We start from the raw sequence: 10,303 nt of genomic DNA on the forward strand, positions 1-10,303 counted from the left end.
CAACATATTAAAGATCTATTTAATATAATTGGTGGAGCAAAAATGTTACGTCAAATCTCAAAGGAAAAACCATGAATTTAGCTATCTTTGGCAATTTCCATGGTATTTTTACACATTTTTCTTGTATTCCTGGATTTTGGGGGTTACTCTTCCAATAAAATAGAACACTTTATGATAGCACTGCTCCTTATACCCTAAACCAATTTATCCCCACTCCAACTCCACAAAAAGTTCGCTGAAATAAGATCCTGTACTTGGCTTCTTCTTTTTTTTTGAATGAAGCCTATGTATTTTAGCGTTACATGTCTTCATTAAATTACCATGAAAGACAAATATAGAGTATCAAATGTTTATTCTGCTTGTATAATCACAAACTACCGAGACTTTTCATACAATCAATTATTATAGTCTCTCATCACTTGCGTCAGATAAAATCTAATCTGTGTCCGATTCTTCAGCGTGTTTATCTCCTAATGTATTTGAACAGTTTCCCTTGTATTGTGAGCATGCCATGGAGAAGTGAAGACCTTGACGACGACACTTGCAGTTAGTCTCATACTGACATCTGATAAGTTCTAGAAGATTTTTGGGAGCAATATCATATTCAGACTGAATTGGAACAAGTTCCATCACAAACCTACCAGCCCCAATCCTCAGGATTAAGGAAATTGCCCTTCAAATCTTGGACCTGGTAATCTAAGAGCATTCAAAGTATCATTTTCATTCCCCTTGGAGACGCAAACCAAAGCCTTTTCACCGGCTTGTACAACAACGTCTTTTGTAGAATTCAAGTTGTAGAACACCTCTGCTTGCTCTAGGAAATGTAAATCCTCCTTCGTCAACGTCAGTGCACCACCTTCTTGACGGGCTGGTAGGTTTGTGATGGAACTTGTTCCAATTCAGTCTGAATATGATATTGCTCCCAAAAATCTTCTAGAACTTAACAGATGTCAGAATGAGACTAACTGCAAGTGTCGTCGTCAAAATCTTCACTTCTCTATGGTGTGCTCACAATACAGGGAAAACTGTTCAAATACATTAGGAGATAAACACGATGAAGAATCGGACACAGTTTAGATTTTATTTGACGCAAGTGATTAGAGACTATAATAATTGATTGTATGAAAAGTCTCGGTAGTTTGTGTTTATACAAGCAGAATAAACATCAGATTCTTTATATTTGTCTTTCATGGTAATTTAATGAAGACATACAATGCTAAAATACATAGGCTTCATGCGAAAAAAAAGAAGCCAAGTACAGGATCTTATTTCAGTTAAATTTTTGTGGAGTTGGAGTGGGGATAAATTGGTTTAGGGTATAAGGAGCAGTGCTGTCATAAAGTGTTCTATTTTATTGGGAAGAGTAACCCCCAAAACTCAGGAATACAAGAAAATTGTGTAAAAATACCATGGAAATTGCCAAAGATATCTAAATTCATTGTTTTTCCTTCGAGATTTGACGTAACATTTTTGCTCCACCAATTATATTAAATAAATCTTTAATATGTTGTTTCTGTTGCATGAAGGATACCAAAAAATCATCTTTCATTAACATTGCAATTTCCCCTGGATCAAACCATATCTTTACTGGACTACAAAAACAAAGTTTGGTCAGATCGGTTATTTCCTTTTCTTTTTTCGCTATGTCATAGCTGCCCAATAATTAGCCACCACTTTACTGGCAGCATCGAGTGATTTATTAATTACAAACATCTTTAAAACATTTCAAAAACAAAAATAAGTGCAAATAAACAACGATACCATCAATAAAAGTACCTTAAGCGAGTCTTCCAGATAGTATATATACTTTTTTGTCTCAAATTTCGACAGAATGAGGGGGCTATACAGAAGAAAATTTATGGGATTACTACTATAGAATACTAGTATGTTACAATTCTACAACGTTTTCTGTTTTGTGAATATTTTTTTATTAAGTTCCCCAATTAGCATAATTTTGAAATTCAGGCGCTGTTAGAAAATAAGCTAAACGCCGCTAAGCCTAAGCTAACTTCTTCAGAGACTCGGGAGCTTCCTAGTCGTGCTGCCTGTCAATGGTGTGGCGGTTAACTATATTTGATCTTGGGATTATTTTTGTAGTATGTTTCTAACATTTTTAACATTCATTTCTGCTGCAATTTGTTACTTTAAAAAATACTGGAACCCCTCACAACCCACCGTGGGAAACTGGTGTTTTTGAGCGGGGAAAATACAAAAGAGTGAAATGACAGGATGCATCTAGTATCATCCCCAAGATAGCCTACCTATTGCGAGTGAAGGTACTACTGACCAAGGTAGGGATTTTTAAACTCTTCATAATTTTTTTTTTATATTAAACCACTAATCAGAATCAGGAGTTGATAATGAATGTCCCATACTTTGGTGTGCCATTTTAACGTTCTGATGTTCATTTCGGTGGAAAATTAGGTAGCTGGCTAGGCCGTGGGCCCCTTATTTGAGATTCTGGACGCCCAACCCTCTTCAGTATACTAGGCTACTAGCCTAGACTTCAATTCAATTATGAAGGACCACAGTGGGAAAGTAGGTTTTGTAAGTGAAAAAAAAAAATGCAAAAGTAAAGGAAAACTGCTAAGGAAATGTTTATTGCAGTAGGTAGGCCCTGGGTAGGTTTAACGTGAGTAAGGAAAAGTTTATTGGGTATTTCTATAATTGCTAAGCATTCCGCATCGTTCGTCCCCGCGAATACGAAAGCCACCAGGAAATTTGAGGCGTCCAATGTATTTCGCCGTGTTTAGTACAGTCATCCGAATAAATATTACTTAAAATTCTTGTTCAGGAGATAAAACTGCATAGAAAAACCGCAACTGCCATAGTCTAGGCCGCCTTGGAATAGTAATTTAGATCTACCGTTTATTGTAGCCCACCTACTACTTTTCAAAATTACGAACTGGATATTGGTACGGCAGCCGTATCCTGATTTTGATAGATATTGGCAAGGCCAATAGAATTTTAACAGGTCAACCCATGGCCGCTTGAAGTTTTTGTCGTTTGCGCATCCGTGACGTCAATAGGTTCAATTTTCAAAAGAAACGTTAACCAAATAAACCAATGGTCAGTCTGTAATGAGCAGTCCAGAAGGTCAGACATCCATCTCTCTCCCACTCACTGTCTCACGGTCTTGCTCTGTCCCAAGGTCATGTTGGTTTGTACAAATTATTCGATAGGAAAATCAATATATAATTATTATCGATTTCCGAAAGATAAAGAAACACAAGACAAATGGATTCAGCTGGGCGGGAGGAAGGCTAATTTTAACACCATGACTCAGCAATATTATGAAATAAATTAAATTGCAAATTTTTGTACTTAAATTTCCAGATATGATTATTGAGAGGTCACCACTGTATAAATATAAATCGCCTCCATCATATATGATAACGGTACTAATTAATAATAATAATAATAATAATAACAATAATAATAACAACCATAATAATAATAATAGTAATAACAAGAATAATAATGATAACCATAATAATAATATAAGGAGTATAATTATAATAATAACAATAATAGTAATAATAGTATCAGGAGTAAAAGAATGATAATAATTATAACATTATTATTATTATATTTTTTTTTTTTTTTTTTTGCTCTATCACAGTCCTTCAATTCGACTGGGTGGTATTTATAGTGTGGGGTTCCGGGTTGCATCCTGCCTCCTTAGGAGTCCATCACTCTTCTTACTATGTGTGCTGTTTCTAGGATCACACTCTTCTGCATGAGTCCTGGAGCTACTTCAGCCTCTAGTTTTTCTAGATTCCTTTTCAGGGATCTTGGGATCGTGCCTAGTGCTCCTATGATTATGGGTACGATTTCCACTGGCATATCCCATATCCTTCTTATTTCTATTTTCAGATCTTGATACTTATCCATTTTTCCCTCCTTTTTCTCTTCAACTCTGGTGTCCCATGGTATTGCGACATCAATGAATGATACTTTCTTCTTGACTTTGTCAATCAACGTCACGTCTGGTCTGTTTGCACGTATCACCCTATCCGTTCTGATACCATAGTCCCAGAGGATCTTTGCCTGATCGTTTCTATCACTCCCTCAGGTTGGTGCTTCGTACCACTTATTACTGCAAGTAGCTGATGTTTCTTGCACAGGCTCCAGTGGAGGGCTTTTGCCACTGAATCATGCCTCTTTTTGTACTGGTTCTGTGCAAGTGCCGGGCATTCACTTGCTATGTGGTTTATGGTTTCATTTTCGTATTGCACTTCCTACATATGGGAGAGATGTTATTTCCGTCTATCGTACTTTGAACATATCTGGTTCTTAGGGCCTGATCTTGTGCCGCTGTTATCATTCCTTCAGTTTCCTTCTTTAGCTCTCCCCTCTGTAGCCATTGCCAATTGTCATCGCTGGCTAGTTCTTTAGTCTGTCTCATGTATTGTCCGTGCATTGGTTTGTTGTGCCAGTCCTCTGTTCTTTCTGTCTTTCTCCTGTCTCTGTATATTTCTGGGTCTTCGTCTACTTTTATTAGTCCTTCTTCCCATGCACTCTTTAGCCACTCGTCTTCACTGGTTTTTAGATATTGCCCCAGCGCTCTGTTTTCGATGTTAACGCAGTCCTCTATACTTAGTAGTCCTCTCCCTCCTTCCTTTCGTGTTATGTATAGTCTGTCCGTATTTGCTCTTGGGTGTAGTGCTTTGTGTATTGTCATATGTTTCCTGGTTTTCTGATCTATGCTGCGGAGTTCTGCCTTCGTCCATTCCACTATTCCTGCGCTGTATCTGATTACTGGCACTGCCCATGTGTTTATGGCTTTTATCATATTTCCGGCGTTGAGTTTTGATTGATTATTATTATTATTATTATTATTATTATTATTATTATTATTATTATTATTATTGCTATACTCCTGATATTATTATTATTATTATTATTATTATTATTATTATTATTATTATTATTATTATTATTATTATTATTATTATTATTAATTTCAGAAGTATAATAATAGTAATAACCGTATAATAAAATGTGATTATGAATAAGCAGTCAGAGAGAGACAGAGAGGACACGTGTCTCAGTTGTTGAACCTAGTGACGTCACATTAATAACGGCTGTCCGAGCGAAAGCTGCGCGTGGGTTGACCTGTAAAATTCCGTTGGCCTTGGATATTGGTACGGCTATGAATTGCACATGCGCGAACCCTTGTTTACTGCCTCAGGCATATCAGTGACAGCAAGAAAATAGCGACCGAGCAACGTAAACCACGTAATAATACACCAGTTTTCGCCGAAAAAAAGATGTTTTCAGGTTTCAACGAGCTGTAAAAGGCAATAGACGTCTACATCAAAGGGTCAAACTTCCAAAAATTGTATATCCATAGGTCACGAACGATCGAATTGTCCCTGAAAAGGATCTAGTCTTGCTTCGTCCACACCAGTGGCTGAGCTTGATCTGTCGTACATGAGGACAACGAATCTTTCCTGCCTCTGCATGTCAAGATCACGAATCAATGTTGGATGCTGGCTGAGATTGATGAATGTTTCAGTAATATCATCAAATACATTCCAAGTCTGCCAGAAGGCAGACACAATGTCACATCCAGTGAATGCGTGAAAGTAGGGGATCCCTCTAATTTTCTCAAGCCCAATTGCAGAAACTACCTCATGGACTGGAATCCATCGCATATGGGCTCCTTGTCCAAAGGCAATCCACATTTCCTGAAGACCTAGTTTCTGGAAGGATGGCAGTACAGATATTGCTATGACTAGCACATCTGTGTCATTTGCCTTGATGATTATAGACTTGCTCCCATCAGTCGTTGCATTCCTAGCGTGAACAAATATTCAACTGTCAGCTTCTTCGGGACAACATGGGGACTCAGCATCCAGAGACTTCACTGTGTTGCTAATGGCATCCTCTCCTTTTGTGATGATGACTGTGCTTGTCATTTCTGCTTCACACATCTTTTCGGCAAGGAAGTGAAACAGTTCAGTCTTGTTGCTGGGGTTACGAAGGAAGCTTTGCCAGTTTCCTGGTGTCTTGCTTGTTCCTGTGACTCTTCTTCTGATTCCTTTCCCCCTTTTTGACCTCGTCTCTGATTTCAGACTTGATTTCTTGTATACATCAAAGACTATGTCCATCTGCTTGTACTGAGCACCATAGGATTCCACTTTTGGGATGATGTCTTCTTTGGCATAGTCATTAAATATCTTTGAAGTATGTGGAGGTGAGGCATTGATAAGTGCTGAGCCATCAATGATGATTGTATATCCCTATGGTTCTCCCATTGGGACATTCACTTGCGCTTCAAGAATTTCGACTAGCTGTGACTTCTGAAATGTATGAAGCTTGCTGCTGTCACTGAGAGATGCAGGGTATGAATGACTGATTCTCATGCTTGAAGAATTCTTGCAAGTCACACTGTCTGTTCTGGCTTGAGATGAACAGTTGCAAGAATAAGTGACAGTCATCTTTTAGGACTTTCTCCTTATAAATTCCCTCAGCCTGTTCTTGTTTGAAGAATGAAACAAGGTTCTTGATTGGATGATAGAAAACACTTTCAGCTTCATCCTCTAGCCCTTTCATAAATGATAGGAACTGCTCTTTGCCTCGCTGATGATGTGTAGCTACCATTTCAGCTAGAGTTGGGTCTGCAATGTTCTTTGTATCTAACACCATCAGGTCTACTGATTCTTTTTGGAATGGGTTACCCATCTCCTGCATCACTGCAGAGAGTGATTTCACCTTTTCAAAGAAAGATTTCTGGGCACTCGGTGTCTGCTCGTGGTGTCTGCTGCTGTATGTGGCATCCTTCATACCAGACTTGGCCTCATAACCAGCTAGTAGATGACTAACTTCAGGTCCAGCAACCATCCACATACGAAGTGCTGACGGGTCTTCTGTCAACCCAATTGCTCCTCCGTCACCTTTGATCACTGCATTATTGTGCTTGTGCGCTTGATCAACCTCCATGCCAGAGAATTCTCTTCTCAACTTGTGGATGACGAAGTTACCATTGTGAAACTCCTTGGCCACGTCTGGATGTTGTTGTTCAAGTGACATCATATCTCGGAGGTGAATAGCAATCCACCGGGCATAGTTAACAGTTAATTGCAAAGAAGTAAGGCACCAGTTCTAAAAGTGCTTCACGGTACAAGTTGAAGTCTCCTTCTCTGAATGAGCGGATGAGGGTGAATATTGTGAGTTCCATGTCCAGCACCAGACTCCAGAATTGGAACTGAGGACTCTCTTTTTTCCCTTTTTCACACCAAACCTCAAAAGTTATTTCTGATGTGCTAGACTCTTCAGAGTAGAAATTATGATATGCCTTCATCAGTTTGTACAAGCTGCATGCTGTAATCTGGTGTGCTTGTCTTATCTTTGCGACACTGGATGGAGACAGGTAAGACTCTGATGCACCAGATGGGGCCACCTATGTTTCCCCAATGGCACTGGTCCACCCGCTGTCTCGTAGTAATGTTCCTATCGGTCTCAGTGAAGCCATTTCTATATGAAGGCCTCCAAGCATGACACCGAACTTGTCCTCTCCATATTCTTGCCACCTCCACTGTATTTGTTTTGCCAGAGCATACAACGGTTGGTCAGCAAAAATTACAGGTGTCTGCTGTGGGTTCAAAAAAGTCACTGTATCATGGACCTTCTCCATGGAATGCTAGATAGTTGTAAGAGAGTGTGCCTGGTCTCGCCACATACGCATCATTGCCGATTTGCTCACTTCAAATGGACGGCCCCTTTTCTGTGTTGCATGATATGCTGATCATGTGATGCTGACTGCATCAGCCACATTCTCAGTAAGGAAGACTTCCTCCAACCAAGAATAATCTTCTTTCAAATGTGACCTGATCAACTCTGGTGCTGGTAAGGATTTGCTTGCAACTGGATGAGGATTGGGGTTTTTGGTGATGTATGCTGGTCGAATATTGGTGTATGCTTCTGGAAGCTCTGCAACTTTTTTAACCTTCCTTTCTGACTCTATATCTAGTTTGAGTGGCTCACGTTCATCACCAGGATTTCCTGTGTTTGGATGCTACAAAATGGACACACTTGTACTGTGTAAAAATGTTTCAGCTGTGGTCGCAGTCGGATTAAGATCTATGTGGTCAACTGCTTCAGTTGTGAACAAATTCTTTCTCAAGACTGGGGGACAGATTACTCCATCTTCCACATACAGTGCAACAACTGCTTCTCCTAACTGCTGAGATTTCTAGGACTCAGTCATATGACATGCTGAGCCCATTCTCATGGAGCATTTGAATTATTTGTCTCTTCCTCGTCTTGGCAAACACATATAGGCCCATATAGAGTGCAAAATGTGTCTCCCGGTCCTTGGAATGTCTGTGGACATCCGTTCCTTCCTTGTATTTGGCGAAGCAGTTGTACTGTAGAAGTTGTGATGTAGCAAAGTCTGATTTCAATGCTCCATGATGGAGTTGGAACTTGATGTCTGCGCCATGTTTGATCATGTATACAAACTGAAGCAGTGATGGTTACACAACCTGTTCTAAGTCTTTGTCATGAAAATAGCTGCTGAAATTCGACTTCTGACAGAGCATGTCTTGTCTTATTATCCTAGCGGCTTTTGCTAGATGGATCGTTTCACCATAATGGGATGCTTCTGATAGGATTGAACCTACATCAGTTTCAACAGCCAACAGAACTTCTTGTCCTTGGCGATTAGCTTGCAGCTGTGGAATATGCAACAGCACTGATCCTTGAGTCGAGTACGATGAACATCAGGCGAGTCAACGCCAAACTGTTCAAGCCTCTGCTTGTAAAGCTTGGTCAAATCAGCAAGCTTGAAAATCGGAGGCCTCTCACTGGCATTTTCCATCTCACAGATATAGGTAACTAGTTCAGAGAAAGCAATTGGATATGCATCCTTCCAGTGTTCCTGTGCTTTTACTAGCTCCCCCACCTTTAGGTATGCCCGTTCTCAGTTATACAATGCCACCAAACAGCCAGGATGATATTGCATTTCTTGGGCTACAACATCTACACTTAGTTTGGGGAAAAGTTTTGTATTACTGAGTGTTTTGGCACATTCATTTATTCTCCTATTCACTTGCATTATCATTGCTTCTCTAAGCTCCGGTCCTTCAATTTCTCAGAAAAAGCATTCTTTTGTTTTAGTTTCTTGGAGCTTTCGTGGAATCTTACTACTACTGCCCTCATCACTAGCACCTACATGACTTGCTCTTTTTTCAGCTTGGTGTAACTTTGCTCTTTTTTCAGCTCGGTGTAACTTTGTGTTGTTGAACAGACCTGCAACTCTCATGATATTGTCACTTATTTTTTCTCAAAGTTTCCTCTATCCCAGAACCTTCGTCAAGTCTTGCAGGGTCTAGCTTGATTGCTAGTGCACTGAATGAGTGAAACAGAGGAATATTCTTTGCCAGGTTCGTATATCCATCATCCCCTCTGGCAGGATTGGCCTGGGGAGATTTTAGATCTTCCTCCTTAAACTCCTGACATAGGCAACACTTGGTCAAATAACTAAAACCCTGTTATCCTTGATTCAGCTCTCCTGCGCTGGTACGTCCTGTCCATTTAGGTGCGGCTGCCTAACTGATTTCGGGTTGATTAGGCAGCATTTGCGATACTAGTAGGTTGTTGCAGTATGATGCCAACATATATTTCCTACTTAGCTGACACTGAACCCCATGCTAAGTTTAACAGCAGTGATGTCACCAATGTGCCTTGGTAGTGCCCGACAATCCCTCCTTTAATATAGTGCCTTAACCATGTTATAAACTAGAAAGTATACATCAGCAGGCTTAAAAACATAGGAATCCACACTTAAATCATGCAATTCGGACAACTACAAATATTTCTAAGCAAAAAATCAACATTGGGTGGTTATTCTGGTGGCCATCTTGAAAAATGGCTGCCATTTTGGATTTTCATGGCCAATCGGACAGATTTGATTAGTATTTCTTGGAGAACAATTGTGCCAAATGGGATGCCTGTATCATCATTTGCACGATTCTTCTAAAAAATTACTCTTCTCTGCCCCACTAATCGTCTCGAAAGATAATTTCTGACAGTTGAACTGTCAAACTTCATGGGGATTGGAATACTTCAGCCTGCACTCAAGATGCACTTGTTGACCAGCGGTTACGTGTATGTCTTCACACGTTCCTCACTTGCTTTTTTTATACGGTCACAATCTTTCTGTCCCAAAATGGTAGTACCCGATTCACCCCGTTGCTGCTGACAGAACACAAAGTCATCGATATTGTCACTGAAATAGAAGCAATTTGTTAGTACTTAGAAATATACAGTTGACATATACAGCAGAAATGCATGA

This window comes from Macrobrachium nipponense, chromosome 5 (genome assembly GCF_015104395.2).
Source record: "Macrobrachium nipponense isolate FS-2020 chromosome 5, ASM1510439v2, whole genome shotgun sequence".
In the NCBI taxonomy this organism is placed as follows: Eukaryota; Metazoa; Arthropoda; class Malacostraca; order Decapoda; family Palaemonidae; genus Macrobrachium; species Macrobrachium nipponense.